The sequence below is a fragment of the Vicugna pacos genome, chromosome 15 (assembly GCF_048564905.1).
Source record: "Vicugna pacos chromosome 15, VicPac4, whole genome shotgun sequence".
Taxonomy (NCBI): domain Eukaryota; kingdom Metazoa; phylum Chordata; class Mammalia; order Artiodactyla; family Camelidae; genus Vicugna; species Vicugna pacos.
Window position 1 is genome coordinate 48,510,201 of NC_133001.1, and position 16,485 is coordinate 48,526,685.

At 39.5% G+C, this 16,485-nt stretch overlaps 1 long non-coding RNA gene across 1 annotated transcript in view; it reads left to right on the forward strand.

The window, feature by feature from the left end:
• Positions 1-16,485, forward strand: part of LOC140685773 (uncharacterized) — a 292,798-nt gene that overhangs the window by 263,259 nt on the left and 13,054 nt on the right. The window contains exon 4 of the long non-coding RNA XR_012059196.1: positions 5,334-5,426. This is a non-coding gene — a long non-coding RNA (uncharacterized lncRNA). The remainder of the gene's footprint in view (positions 1-5,333; positions 5,427-16,485) is intronic.

Sequence of the window (16,485 nt, forward strand, 5' to 3'; positions counted from 1 at the left end):
TCCTGGGGTTTTCTTTTTGGAAGGTTTTTGATGGCTGATGCAACCTCTTTACTTGTGATGTATCTGTTCAAATTTTCTGTGTCTCTGTGAGTCAGTTTTGGTAATCTGTGTGTTTCTAGGAATTTGTCATTTCTCTAGGTTATCTCATTTGCTGTTATACCATTATTCATAGTATTTTCTCATAATTATTTTTCTGTATGGTTGTTAGTAATGTCCCTACTTTCATTCCTGATTTTAATAGTATGAGTCTTCTCTCTTTTTTCTTGGTTTATCAAACTAAAGATTTGTCATTTTTTTCCCAAAGAACCATTTGTTTTCATCAATTGCATTTTTTTTCTGTTCTCTTTTTCATGTACCTTCACTCTTATCTTTAAAACTTCCTTCCTTGTCCTAGCTTTGGATTTAGATTGCTCTTTTTTTTTCTAGTTCTTTAAGGTGTGAAGTTAAATCATTGACTTGAGGTCTTCTTTCTTTTTAAATGTGGACATTTGCAGCTATAGATTTCCCTCTGAGCACTGCATTTACTGTATCCCATCGTTCTGATATATTATGTTTTCATATACATTTATATCAAAATATTTTCTAATTTCCCTTGTGATTTCTTTTTTGGCCCATTGGTTGTTTAAGAATATGTTGTTTAATTTCCACACATTTGTGGAATTTCCAGTTTTCCTTCTGTAATTGATTTCTAGTTTCATTCCAGTGCAGCCAAAGAAGATGGTTTGTATGAATCCTAGTCTTTTTAAATTTATTGAGATTTGTTTTGAGACCAAACATATGTTTTATCCTGGAGAATGAATGTTTCATGTGTGTTTAATAAGAATGTGTATTCTATTGTGGTTGGGTTGAGTATTCTGTAGGTATCTTTTAGGTCTAGTTGATTACAATGTACTTCAAGTCCTCTATTCTCAGATTTTCTGTTTGTTTTATTCATTATTGAAATCATGGTATTGAAGTTTCTAGCTATCACTGTAGGATTGTCTATTTTTCTCTTCAGTTCTTTGAATGTTTGCCTTGCATATTTTGAGGCTCTGTAGTTAGGTGTGTATGTTTATTATTTTTATACTCTCAGAATGTATTGACCCTTTTGTTATTATGTAATACCTGTCTCTACCTCTTGTAACAATTTTTGGCTTAAAGTCTATTTTGTCTGTTATTCATATAGCCATTCAAGCTCTCTATTAGTTATTGTTTGCATGGAATATCTTTTTCTGCCCTTTCACATCAAATTATTTGTGCTTTGGATCTAAAGTGAACCTCTTTGTAGATAGCATATTCTTAGATAATGTTTTTAAAACCCATCCTGCCAATTTCTGCCTTTTAATCAGAGAATTTGAGTCATTTACATTTAATGCAGTCTTTGTAAAGGTAGAACTTGCTTCAGCCAATTTGCTATATTTTTTCTTTATATTGTATATATATTTTTTGTTTTTTAATTCCTCCTTTACCGCCTTCTTTTGTGTTAAATTGATATTTAGTAGCATACCATTTTGATTGCCTCCTTATTTCTTTTACTATGTATTTTTTGTTATTGTCTTAAAGGTTGCCACAGGGATTGCAATTAATATCTTAATTTTTAACAATCTAGTTCAGATAAGTACCAATGTAGTTTCAATAGTACATAAAACTGCTTTTGTGTCACTTTGTTCCCCATTTAATTATATCTTTATACATTGTGTGCCCACCAACATAGATTTATAATTATTGTTTTATGCAATTGTGTTTTAAATTACACAGGAAAAAAGAAGTTACAAACCAAAAATACATTAATACTAACTTCTCTATTTTCTTATGTAGTTACTTTTCTACTGTTCTGTTCTTTATTTCTCCATGGGGATTCAAATTACTTTCTGTTGTCCTTTTGTTTCATCCTGAAGGACTCCTTTCTTTCAGCATTTCTTGTAGAGCACATCTACTAGTAATGAACCCTCTCAGTTTTTATTTATCTGGGAATGTCTTACTTTCTCCTTAATTATTTAAACAGTTTTATTGAGGTACAGTTCACATACCAGACAATTTATCCATTTAAATTGTGCAGTTCAGTAATTTTTAATATACTCATATGTATGTGCAACCATCACCACAGTCAGTTTTAGAACATTTCACCACCTCAAAAAAAAGTCCATACCATTTAACTAATTACTGCTCTCTGGTTTCTTGTGAATAACTAATCAAACATCTATTTTGGCTTTTAATTATTGTCATATAGTGTGGGCAACTTAAGCTATGATTTGATCTCTTTAGAACGGATTGGATACTGTGAAATTGGTATTCGGATAGCTTGGTCTGGTGGTGTATGTCAGACGGGTGGAAGGACCAAGGCTGGAAGCAAGTTAGGGCGCTTGCACAGTGACTTCCTGGGATATAGCAGATATTCTGTAAATATTTAGGTTGAAAGAAGGAATGACTGAATCAATTAATTAATGTGGATATCCAATTAAAAAACTAGTAAGAATCTGTCTAGAGTGGTGGCTTTAGAAAAATGCAGGGAGGAGAGATTACTAGAGATCTGAAGAGGAAAAATATAGCTGAACCAGATGAAAGAGCAGAGATGAAGAAGAAACTATGTTTTCCATCCTGGGAGACAGAAGAATGGAGGAAAGTGCAGTGGGAAAATGTGGAGTACTCGCAAGGGCAAGTCTGTGGCTTTGGGGTCAGCCTTTATTCTCATGCTTATTATATGCTACACATGTGTAATTCAAAACGTGTTAAAGTTAAAAACGAGGGAAATAAAAGGAATATTGCTGTCCTGTCCTTAAGGAAACACACGGTGCTTAGGTGAGCACCTTTGAACTTCATTCTTTGCAGACACCATGATCCTAGCAGGGATTAAAATGTAGTATCCACATTGTTATAGAAGAGTAAGAACCACGCTCTCTACTCAAGTCCTCTGTATAAAGCCTGTTGGTTAATTATTTGATTCAATCATTCCTTCATTCAATAAATATTTTTTGAATATTTGTTGTGTGCCAGGTAGACACTGTGCAAGACACTGCAGATACAGTAGTAGTAAATCATAGTTCCCTTCCTCAAGGAGAGACAGGTAAGTGAACACACTGTCTTAATATACTGTGACAAGTACTTCTCTGGGGCTCAGGGCAGGAATTATTGGGAGAATTAGGAATTATTAGGAATTACAGGAGAACAGAATAGAGGCCAGTGGCTGATCCAGGGATCAGAGATCTGTTACTTCCAACTAGGAGCTAATGGTCGATTAAAAATGTACGAGGCAGATAAGATTGGGGTGGGGTAGGGGTAGGGAGCATTCTGGGCAGATAGACAGCATGTGCAATGATCCAGGTATTGAAGGCTTCAGGAAATTATTGGTTGTTCAGTATGGTTGGGGTTGACAAATCACAGTTGGTGAGGAAGGGTGGAAATTTGAATCTGGAGGTGAGGAGAAACTAGATCATGTAAGACTTGTTAGCTCTGATGAAGATATTTGGACTTTAGTAATTGAGGGGACTGACCCAGTTAATACTTTCATCGTACAAATTAGTGTACACGCGTGCACACACTCACAGATACAGAGATACATGGATTCAGGGAAGTTGTTTTACCCATTACAAAGCCACAATTTGATAGCCCCTTGTGCACACAAAACTCATTTTGCACATTAAGTTTAAATTGTGTCACCTGGGGGGAAAGGGGCATGGGAGGTTACTTATACATGTGCTTGAGGAGCTGGTTGAGAAAACATGGAATCAGGATCTCCTTTAAAAGGAGAGTAAGTATTCTAGATTGTGGTGGTGATTTCCTGGACATGGGGGGCAGTTCTTAGAAGGGAGGGTGAAGATTGCTAGTCCAGGTCCAATCCAGTGGCTTCAGACGTCCAGTTCCCACAGCAAGTTCCTGAGAAAGGGTTTGTGATATTCCCTTTGGAAGCAAGTGAAGTCAGCAGCACGAAGGGCTTCTGTCCCACCTAGTAAGCAGCAGGGGCTAAGAGGGCAAAAAGAAGAGAGAGATCAACTGTGGAGTGAGAAATGCAAAATTCTTAGAGTGACTTGCCCCAAATGTTTAGACAGGGAGAGACAGGGTTACCTTCCGGGGACCTTCATCAATTCCCTAGTGGGAGGCAGGCAGAATTTCATCAAATAGAGGAAGGGATGTGTGCTGATTGGAGGCAGATGTCACTGGGTAACCAGCTAAGAGGCCAAGTGAAGACAATTTTCTGGGGCATATGGGGCCATTCGCTGGAAATCAGGACTTCTGGTGGTGGGAAAATATTTGGCTTAATAGGTTTGATGGAAATAAAGGAGATACAGATAAGAAACAGTGCCCTCCCACTCAGGCTGGCCTTTAACCAGGGGTTGTCTCTTGGGGTGGAATTCCTGACGAGCTGAGAAGTGGGAAGTGCTGTTCACACTTTCCTCCCCCAGGCATGTCCCTGGGAGGTGTTTGTTGGAGGAAAAAGAATAAAAGATGCTGCAGAAATTTAGCCTTGAGCTAAACTGGGCTCTAACTAGCCTGTGAAACTGGGTGGCTCTGAGGGAAGCTCTCCACTCCAGATAACATCCAGTACTTGTCTTACCCCTGAATAGATGGCCCAAATCTGGCAATGCCAGGCACTATGAATGAATTCTTCCAAGCCTTGAACCAGTCCAGCTGTGTTGGAACTGCTCTAGAATTAAGATTTTGGATAAGATGGTCATGTGGCTGGGAACAAAGATTTTTTATTTTGCATGTGAGCCTGGGAGAAACTGCTAGGCTTTTGCACTAAATTTCAAGGTTCTAAGATCAATTTTGTATGATGTTTAGCTGGGTCCCTGTCTTATATTTTCCACCATTGAAAAGTGGGTAAAGGAACATTAGAATGAATGAGTAACAGGGCATTATAATAAAAGAAGCCAAATGAAAGTGTGGAGCAGAAGCCCAGAGTAGAAAGAAGGCAAGACGGGGGCCTGTTTCCCCAATGACAACATGCAGATGCACAGCCCCAGGAGGTCAGCTTCCCCACAGGAAGAGACCTGCTTTGCCCCACTTTTGGGGCATGATGGGGAGAATGAATGAGAAGATAAAAATCGGTGGACTTTGGAAGTAGAGGTATTGTAATATAAGAAGAATGTCTTATAATCAACCAATTAAAAAGAATCATGTCCAAGGGCATTTTCTGTAGCCCTTAGCGGTCCTCTAGATAGGAAAGGGAAACAGCAGAAATACCAACAAGGGGGGCGAAACAGACCTGAGGGCCCAAGTCCAGTGTCAGGGTTATGTATTTGCACTTCAGTTCTCTGTCAGCGAGTAACTGAGATTCTAACTTGTACAAGTAGCCTTTAGTTCCTCTCTCACGCATCTTTTGCTGACTATCCACTCTCCCTCTCCCCTCCCTATAGTCAGCATTGATGGCCTGAAATGTTGGTACCCGGACCTGCTGTGTGCTGCTGGCTTCTGGTGTATCCAGCCTCGCACGCCATTCTACACAACCGGTGAGTACAATGTATCTTATCCATCCCTGTCGGTCTCAGATTCCAGCGTGGGACTGAGAGTAACTATTTTTTGATCAGTTGCTCGATAAATAAAAACCCTTTAAAAAATGAAAATGCAGAGGTTCAGCTTAAAATGAAAACAGTGGCGTGACCTTTTTGAATGCACCAAAATAGAAACTTACTGGCCGGGAACTATTAACTTATCTCCCAAACACACAGAAGGAGAAACATACCGGATTTAGGTTTCATAGCTCACATTTCCTTAGCAGGAGTTGTTGTTTTTCTTATGTTCTATGTGGACCAAATCAACGCTATGTTATAAAACAGTGAAAAAATACAGAATATTGAAAATCTTTATTGGTAACTTTGATAAACCATCGTTTATCTTCACAACATTCATGTACGTATTTGACAGATCTTTTTTTTACTTCAATCAATCGCTATTTTTAAATGGTACAATTCAAAAAATGATAGAAAACTGCGGTGTGGAGTAATGGAAAAAGGACTGGATTTGGCTTTTAAGTCTGAGGTATGATCATAATACCTATCTTTTGTAAACTTCTCTGAGTCCCAGTTTCCTCAACTGCACTATTAATATGGCAATAAAACAAGCCCACACACCCTCTCAGGATTTTGAATGACTCCAGTGAGATAAGACATATGACTATGATTTTTACATTCTAAAGTGTTCCACTAAATTAGTTAATATTATTACAAAGATGAAACAAAGCTCTCCAAGTCTTCTGTGGAAGAGGGATTTGGCATTAGCCATGCTCATTGTATAATTTCAGATAAGCAGACCCACTTAGATCAGAATTGGCACTCTGGAATTTTGAAAAATGAATGATCTAATTTCATTTTTGTTTTTGTAAAATCGTCAGAAAATTTGTTTTGTGGTAGTGTTTTTTTTTCCCCTTCCCTCTTGTAACATCTGGTTTTCCTGATTCCATCAGACCTAGACATACCAAAAGAATGTAAAAAATATTTTTGGGATTCATTTGCAGACACTAGTCATTTGGATCTTTTCATGCATTTTCTGGGTTCTTATCTCAGTCCAGCCTAGACACTTGAGTCTTTAAATATTCCTCATGTAAAAGATGGTGTAGTTATCAGGTGAACCTATTTTATACTCAGCTTAAGAAGTTCCTTGAGACGGTACTTGTCCAAACTCCTTTATATCAGAAAGATGGTGGTCAAAGTGGTCCAGGTAGTTTCCTGTCATGGTGTGGCAGGGGGAATCCTCACAGAGGAGGTAGCTCGTCGTGTGGGGTGCCAAGTGAGAAATCATGAGTCCTGCCCTTCTTGGGCACAGTGGATCTTGTGCCCTCTCGAGGCTGACTTCTGACCCACGTGACCAGGTCACTCCTTCACGTCTTCCCAAGTGTGGATGCTCCAAGGCTCAGGGGTAGTTGGCCTGGCTCTTGAGGCAGGTGAGGAGCTCGAGTCCCCCTTCCTTCCTTCCAGGCCAAGGCCACCGTGACCTCCCTAAGCTTAGGCATGAGGTGCTGGCCACCTAGGGCTCTGGCTCACTCTGCGGCTTGACTGCATTGACACAGCTGGACTTATAAGAGGCGTATGCTGGAGAAAGTTAGATTATTACCCACCGAGCTAGTGCACCCCCCGGCCTAAGTGGGTGGAGGACAGAATTAATGTACACAGATCAAACTGCTGCTCAGCTCACCAATATGGTCTCAGTCTACAATCAAGTAGTCAGTCGGTGTCCAGTATTCAAACACGAGATGCTACAGGAATGAATGAGGGGATAGCAACGCACTGGCGTTTTCTCAAGCAGGGAGCCTTTGGATATCAGTTTCCATGTATTCCTTAACACAGTGGGAAAATGTTCATTGGATACCCATGACTTGGGCAGCATCTGGGTCCCGGGAACCAGCAATGGTTCCTGCACCTATGGGACTTATAGTCTGTCTGGAAGGGAAGAGAGGCTTGAAACAAAAGGACATGTGTTCAGATACAAAATCACCACTGTGACAAGTGTTAGAAAGGAAAGATATTGAGTGCCATGATGGCATAAAATGGGGGAATCCAATCCAGTCTGAGTGTCATGAAGGCTTCCCTAAGGAGGTGACATTTAAGTTGATAGCTGAAGAGTGAGCATGGATCAGCTCAGAAGAGAACTCCAAGAAGAAGCAGTTGCTCCAGCAATGTCTCCATTACAGGAGGAAGCAATGTGTTCTGAGAGCTGAAAGAAATTATGTGGTGTGAGGTTAGACTAAGAAGTAGGGTGGTACCTGCTGGAGTTGCGAGGGCAGCCCGGGACTGGACTGCTGAAGGCTGTGTGAACAGAATAAGAATTCTGACCCTTAGCCTAAGAACAATGAGAAAACATGAAAGGATTTTAAAAGCTCAGTGTAGGGGACAGTTTGGAATGGTAAGAGTGGATGTGGGATACCTGTTAGGAGACTAGAATAAGAGTCAAGGTGAAACATGATGGTAGCTGAGAAAGACTAAGGCAGTAGTGGAAAAAAAAATGAATACAAGTGGACAGAATGGAGGACTTGGTAAGGACAGACAACACTTCACTGTCCTTACATGTTTATGTATAATAAGATGCATCAAAAGTGACTAGGGTTTTTGGCTTGCACAGTGAAATAGATGAGTGTACCGTTTCCTGAAATAAGGAATCCTGGAAGAAGACCAGGTTCGTTTTGCACGTGTGGATATTGAGATGCCCTGGGGCCGTCTCTGTGCAGACATAGGGTAGGCATTTGGATACATGAGACTGCAGCTTAGGGGAGAGGTCATGGCTGGACATGTAATCTTGATAACTATGGCTACGTGAGTGGGAACGGAAGCCACGGACATGGATGAAATTCAGTGAAGCGAGAGGTGAAGTTGCTGCTGGTGGTTTTGCTCAGCATCTGCTACCAAATGCTAGGTCCCCAGTCACAGACCGAGAGCTGCCTCCTCAAGGCATTTGAGGATGTTTTTCACTCAGTCTTGGCAGGCTTCTTTTCGAATTAAGCAGAAGTGTGTGTGTGTTTGTGTGTGTGTGTGTGTGTGTGTGTGTGTGTGTGTGTGTGTAGGCAGGTTTGTTCTGTGGATCCGGGGTTGGAAAGTTACTATGGGCTGAGTTGGGATTTCATTTTCTAACACTCTAGTCTGCCAACATTTGCAAAGTGGAAGGAGCAAAGTGCCGTTTTCCGGGGTATAATTTGTTTCCTTTACCTTTGGCTTTTTTATGAAGCTCACACCTTCTTTCTCCAAGAGTCCCTCCTGCCTATGACTTCAAACAGTCTGATTTTGTTTCTGACTTTCTCATAATTTCACCGCCCACAATCAGCTGGATAGCTGTACTTTTCCTTCGTCCAGCAGGGTTTACCAGGAGTCGAACACCTACTCTCTATTTTCCCACCTGTCTTGGCATACGATCCTGATTCCTCAGATGAGTCTGCTGGGCACAGCACTCCGCAGGGCTGGCTCTCTGTCCCCACAGGGGCCCATTCTTGTGAGTGGACACTTTCAGAGTTCTCGATCTTTCCAATGGGATTATATGGCCAGGTTTTCACTGACTTACAGTTCCTCAGTTTGGCTTGTGTTGATGGGGAACACATTCTGAAAACACTCCTCATCATAGTCCCCAGCTGGCCTTCCTGACTTTTCTGCACGTCTTGAAGAAAAGGTAGTTTTGAAGGGGCCAGAGTATGAATTTTGGAAAGGCGAGGGTTTCTGTTTGTGGCCAATAGGCTTATTTAAGGCTCAGATTTTAGAGTCTGTTTTTATTGCCTATCATCTTTTAGTTGTAGTGTGGAAAAAACATATATCTTGCTTTTAATTTAATTACCAGTGAATCTAGGGTGAGTGCCTCGTATAGTCTGTTGGGCTTATGCTCTGGAGGTATCAAAATAAGAAAGCAAGCCATGATCCAGACGGTCAAGATGCACATTTGTATAGCAGAGACTCTAAGACAGAAAGAAAATGGCCAAACTCTAAGCTGTAATGATGGCAAAGGTAAGGGAGCAGCTAATGTGGAGAGAATATAATATTCCACTGGTGATCTTAAAAGCTCTGTGTTCTAAGGGCGTGGAACTGGTTGGCCAGCACAAAGCAGACATATTAATAGTTCACTTCACAGGAAGAGACGGCTGTCTCCACAGACGGATTATGAAAACAGAATATATAGCCTGGAGGTAGACTGTGGACCTAAATAAACAGAAGCTCCTCTGCCAGTTAGATTTGTAACAAAAGTTAATATTATTGAGGAATGGTGGATACATAGAACACACCAGCATTAGCAAAATGGCAAAATTTCTATCGCGTTGGAGTTAGACTTCCAGAGCTAAGATGTCTTAATGATCTAAAGAAATCATGAGGCTTCTACGGCCCCTAGAAGGACAAAATACAACACTGAATTTTGATGGACCTCAAACTTGTCTTAAATCAACAGCCTTCTACTCATGTTAATATCTTGATTAAATAACATAACGAAACATAGCTGCACGTTAAGTAGAAGAATTCTAGCTGGTAAACATGCCCTAGATATTTGTAAGAATATATTTAGTATTTACACGCCTATTTTATTTTCAAACATTAGGAGAAAATGCAGTACAATTTTTTTTCCTCTTGTTGAGACATTATCATTTGAGCTTAAACCTAGAGCACTTGTAATAAAATTTTGGTTTACAAGATGACAGCAGGGCGAGAAATGGCAGGTGGCCGTAGGAACGTGTGTGTCTCTGAAAAGTCGAAATCTCAAGAGGGAAACACAGAAATGTCATGTTCTACCCATCTTGCTTAGTGAAAGAGCTGTCTAAAGTAGCAGGTACAATGGGTGTTGTCACACACTGTTACGCTGACTGCTGGTGGTGTCAGAATATACCCAGGATTGTTTTGATATCTGTATTTGTAATAAAGAAATACCTGGGGGCAGGGGTCGATGAATTTCTGTTAAAAGCTGTTCCTGTGTGTTACACGTAATATATGTGCTAAATATTTGTTTGGAGTCTTTGTTTAATAAAACAGTCATTTACGTTTAAGTGAAATAAACAAAGGGGGAATAGATGCATGACAATGTGATTTTGAGATTGAAGTTAGTCGTAAAGTGTAAAAATAAAAATGTGTAATGTGAAAGAAAATAGCATGCCTCAAGTTCTGAAGGGACCTGGAGGTAACAATTAGAAATTCTGTGTTATCCCAGAGGACCTAACCAGGGCGTAGAATTTATAGAGCGGTAAAACCTACCACACCAGAAGGGGAGCTTCCCAAGAACTGGAGATACTCAACATGGCAACGAGCGACTTCAGGTCAGTGCGCTCACGATGGCAGCAGTGTTCAAGCCGATGTTGGATTACTGCCTGTCAACGATGCCATAGAAGGAACTGATTTGTGTGAGACTGGGCTAGATCAGTGACTTGCAATTTCTTTTTAAGGAGGAGAATTTGTTTTTAACCAAATCATCTCTTATATAAAAGCAGACAATTTAAAAATATACAACAAAAAAGAGGGCTGCTTTGGTGAATCACACCCTTTCGGTCTCCTCAACTCTCAAGTAACTGCCCCTTGGCACCTCCTCTAAATACCATAGGCTTAAACAAGCTCCTCCTTGCTCCATCATATCTAAGGATTTATGGTGCCTTTTCCTTCCAGGACTCCATGATTATTCTATATATAAATTGCTCTTGTTTGAAATTGTTCATTAGCTATGTTTCTTTTCTTTTTGCTTTAATTCCTAAAGCATATGGAATTTTACAAATTAGGTTCAGAATTTTTCTTTAGCCCAGAGTTTAATATAGACTTGTCTAAATACACATGTTGACTGGTCAGGATACAGAAATGATTATTTTTTTTCCCAATGGAAGTTTCTGAGATCTAGTAATACATGTTTTAGATTTAAGCTACTTGAAATCAGAGTGTATGTCAGTGAGGAAGCACAGCATTAAGTAACCAGGTCCAATAACTTTGATCAGCTTGTATTTAGTGTGTTACGGAATTATGTGTTTCTTTCAACTCTGGCCACAGAGGATCTTTTGAAGTTCACGTGTAGGTAGTTAATCTTGACTGGGTTTATTGATTTATAGCAGGGAAAAAATGCTCTGGTGAATCCAAATAACTTAAACTTGAAAAAGTTTGAGTCAAGTGATTTTGTCCATGAGCCACTAATAAAATTAAAGAGATGTCAAACAGAGAACAGATATCTTGTGGGGGGGGGGTCTCTGCTCTGCAGGTGCAAAAACTTGAGTTAACCAGTTAATCAGCTTGGGAGATTCAACATGCTAACTAACCTAAACAAATATGTATCAAACAGATAATAATTTATTAATCAGAATGAAGAAAAAGGTGGGATGTCTGATGTGAAAAATGAGACATTTCTTTCTATCAGTCTCTCTGGAGTATATGTACCCTTAGCAGACCAAATTACGGCCAATTTACAGAAGAAAGAAACATTGACAGGTGTGTTCATTGCCGCCTTCATATGGCGGTAAAGAGCTGATGGCATTCTAGTTGTGTATCACTTGGAGAATATATGGATAAAGTGTGGTGGCTGTGTTCACTTTAGAATATTATGAGTAATCTGTTACAAGTAACAAGTTAGCTGCAACATAGCAACATGGATGCTTTGTAAAGACATAGAGCTAACACAGAGTTGCCTGTGGGAGGAATGGAGGAAGATAAGGAGCTGAGGAATGGGAATCAAAGAGAATAAAGACAACAATCAAACAATTAGTTGTTGTGCAGTGTAAAACCAGTGGTATGTAGGAGAAATGTCCAAAGTAAAATTTGGAAATGAAGAAGAAATTGATCGACTCTGTGGGGATGGGTGTGAGTGTTTTGTGAAGGTAGTAAAGGAGGCACTCAGAGGAAAGACTCAAAGGAGAAGGAAAGAGCTGGTCTCCCCTGATACAGGAGGAGAACGGTAGGCTTTATCTACATAGACACAACTGTGTGATCATCCCTCAAAACAAGTTACAGGATGTAGTCTTCACCACCGAAAGTTCCCTTATGTCCCCTTCCAACCAATCCCCTCCCTCAAAACCTGCCAGCAGAGGTGGCTACTTTTTTATTTTATTGAAATACAGTCAGTTTACAATGTTGTATCAATTTATGGTGTACAGCATAACAGTTCAGTCATACATACACATACATATATTTGATTACATATTCTTTTTCATTGTGTGTTACTATAAGATGTTTAATATAGTTCCCTGTGCTAAAAGAAGAAACTTGTTGTTTATCTATTTTATGTATAGTGGTTAGTATCTGCAAATCTCAAACCCCCAATTTGTCCCTACCCACCCGCTTCCCCTGGGTAACCATAAGTTTGTTTTCTATGTCTGTGAGTCTGTTTTTGTTTTGTAAATAAGTTCATTTGTCTTTTTTTTAGATTCCACATATAAGTGATATCATATGGTACTTTTCTTTCTCTTTCTGGCTTACTTCATTTAGAATGACAATCTCCAGGCCCACCCATGTTGCTGTAAATGGTATTATTTTATATTTTTATGGCCGAGTAGTATTCCATTGTATAAATATACCACAACTTATTTATCCAGTCATCTGTCAATGGACATTTAGTTTGTTTCCATGTCTTGGCTATTGTAAATAGTGCTCTGTTAACATTGAGGTACATATATCTTTTTGAATTAAAGTTCCTTCTGAATATATGCCCAGGAGTGGGATTGCTGGATCATATGGTAAGTCTATTTTTAGTCTTTTGAGGAATCTCCATGCTGTTTTCCATAATGGCTACACCAAACTACATTCCCAGTAATGTAGGAGGGTTCCCTTTTCTCCATACTCTCTCTAGCATTTATCATTTGTGGACTTTTAAATTATGGCCATTCTGACTGTTGTGAGGTGATACCTCATTGTAATTTTGATTTACATTTCTCTGATAATTAGCGATATCGAGCATTTTTTATGTGCCTATTGGCCATTTGTATGTCTTCATTGGAGAATTACTTATTTAGGACTTCTGCCCATTTTTGAACTGGGTTGTTTGTTTTTTTAATTATTAACTAGTATGAGCTGTTTATATATTCTGGAAATTAAGCTCTTGACAGTCTCATCTTTTGCAAATATTTTCTCCCATTCTATAGGTTGTCATTTTATTTTGCTTATGGTTTCCTTTGCTGTGCAAAAGCTTATAAGTTTAATTTAATTTATTTTTGCCTTTACTTCTATTGCAGAAGTGGTTGCTTTTTGATTTTTGTTACTACCCTTTGTGCTTCTGCGTACCTCATCGGATGTCTTATTGGGAAAAATGGTGGGAAATTTGGGGCGTAACTAGGTTTCAGTCCTTCAACATAGTCTGTATGGCTATCAAAGTTTGATTGGTCTTTCCCAGAGTAAATTACTTCTACCTCTCAGCACACTTGATTGACAAATGCCACCACCATACAAAATAGCCAGCATTTGTCAGCTAGCAGCGGAGAGTACATTTTCTTCTCTGGAAATTTAGATAATTTAACCATTTTTGCTTCTATAGTTATCTGATGTCTCCAAAAACATTATTTTAAATTATTTTTCAATTTTTTCCCTAATTGTTGCAACAAAAATGTTGGGCTACTGCATCCGGCTGTATACTACTGGAAAGTGGAAGTCTGTTTTCTTTCCAAAAGCTATTTAAAAATTGCCAACAAGTACTTATTGGACACCTGTTTCATTCTTAACGTTGTGCTGAAGGAGTTCAAAAAAAAAATCTAAGCAGTGATCGTTAACTAAGGCAGCTGACATCCGTTTGAGAAGAAAAAAAAAACATACCTGAGGGAAACTGTTAGAAAGCACAACAATAACATTGACTGTAGTGGGAACATGTATAACCTTGGTTAGGTAATTCTGTCTCCCAGATCTTAGTTTCCTCAGCTGCAAACGGGAGGTTTGATTTTGATGAGTAGTTATCAAACACATGTTAAATGCACTGAGCCACATAATGGGGCTGGCCAGCTGAGGAGCTGTCCAGGATCTCCATCTCTCTGAGGTGTTAAAACAGCAATGGAAATAAAATAAAAAGGAGAAAGCTGAATTTATCAGAACTCCTCTCAGAAAGAGTACCATATGTGATCTTAGAGTAAGCCACTTGGGATATTGGGTGGGATTCCCAAGGAGCATGCTTAAGGAGCAACAGATGGAGGATAAACCCTTCTAACGAGAGGGAATCAGGTTTACCGCAGGGCTTTTGTTCTGTTACCCCACAAGCTTGGGCCCCATCCAAGAGGCCTGGATGACAGGGGAGAGATTGAACCTCACCCCTAGCAGTCCTATTTTTCTGCATCCTTCATGTAGTGTTTAGTATTTCTAGATGAGTGAACAAATATTTTAAAAATACAGTCTGAACGGAACACACAAGTATTAGTCCTGCATGGCTCACATAGTTCTGCAGCAAATCACTCCTTTACAAATGCAATTGTACATAGAACCCCAGTAGGAAAAAAGCCAGTGGAAGAAAAACCACTCTGTTTAAATTAGGTGTAAGAACATGGGACTTTACTCACTCAGTTTCCCTTTAAACCTGCTGAAAAAAATTTGTCAAATCCTAGTCATCTGCATTTCGGAAAAAAACTGACCTTGATGATTTCCACTTTTTTTTTTTGGCACTAATCTGTGATTCGGTGATAAAGTATAGACATGTAGAGAATCATAGTGTAATGTTTTGTTTCTTAGGTTCTAATATGTCATTCATCAATACTAATATTTTTAACAGGTTTAATAACATATTTTGAGAAAAATGGAATATTGAAACATTGATATGTTAAATGTTCAATTTGTACTTACATTTTCTCTGTCTTTTTTTAAACTTCTGTTCTGAAAGTTTTTCTGAACTCCTTTCAGCCCTCGTATTAAATTATATATTTTTATTTCCATGGACGCATTCTTGTTCTTTGATGATGTCTTTTTAAAAAAAAAATAGTAACCTGTTCTTGTTTGATGGATGCCCTTTCTTCCTAAGCCTCTCTGGGACTATTAATTAGGGTTATTTTGGTGTCTGTTTCTTTTTTCTAGATATCTTCTGTTTTTTTTTTTTCTTTTCTATTCCTTCTCTTTTGAACACCTGACTCTGCAAGTTTCCCAGAAGCCTTGACTAGCATTCATATTTAAGAAGGAATAAGTAGACTGATTAGCAAAAGCAAAGCTGTGGTTTCCTCTGTTGCTTCAGCCTCCACCCGCTGCCACTCCCCACCCGCCTAGAAGGAGATGGCAGCTCAAATTCTGGGCGTGTTGATCGTCAGGCTTCCTAACTCTACCTCTGCTGGGCCTTGATGAAGAGTCAGCGTTGGGGTGCCAGCTCTCCCGTGGGGACACAGTGTCCTCCTAGGCAGGTTGCTGAATTCCTTTGGGAGCAATCTTTACGTCTTCATCCAGGGGAAGGACACTGCTGTTGCGTGGGGCAGGGTGACTGGAGAAGGGGTGGTGTCAGGCTGACTCAGCAGGTAGCTCTGCACTCACTGCATCCGCTTCTGCCTCCTCCATCCTCTCTGCCCTCACTCATCCCAAAACCCTCCACAGTGAAGACTTACAATGCGGCAGCCTTCTACGTGCCCTGAGCTCAGCCTCTTACATCCTAGTTTATTGACCAGTATGATCCTATGGTCTAGGAGTTTTTAGAAATGACTATTACTCCCATTATCAGTGCTTTTAATGAATTTTTCCTGTTTGTATTTTACTGCGGTGGTGCGCTTAAGATGGGGCAGTTGGAAAGCCCCATTCAGAGTGTAAGCAATGGTGGGTACATTGCTGGTAGAGCATTTATAAACAATAATAAAACCAACCAAAAGGAAGTCTGGTTTTAATTGTCACCAAGGTCAGATAAAATGTTCTCTGTCCCCTTCCTCCCCCCACCCCCACAAAAAAACACATCTTTTAAAAGAATATAAGTTCTAAACAATTGCTTTGGTTACTGTAGAGTTTTAACAAAATATACGTACGTTTCAAATAAGCACATTTTTACTATTTATTGTCTAAGAAACATTTGATTTTACTGGGAAGTTCATTTGGAAACCTCCCAGTTACACAGGTTTTTCCAACACAAATGGACGCAGCTACACATATTTGTTTCAAGTTTGGAAAGTTTTGGAATCATTCAAACTTGCTTTTGGTGCCATTT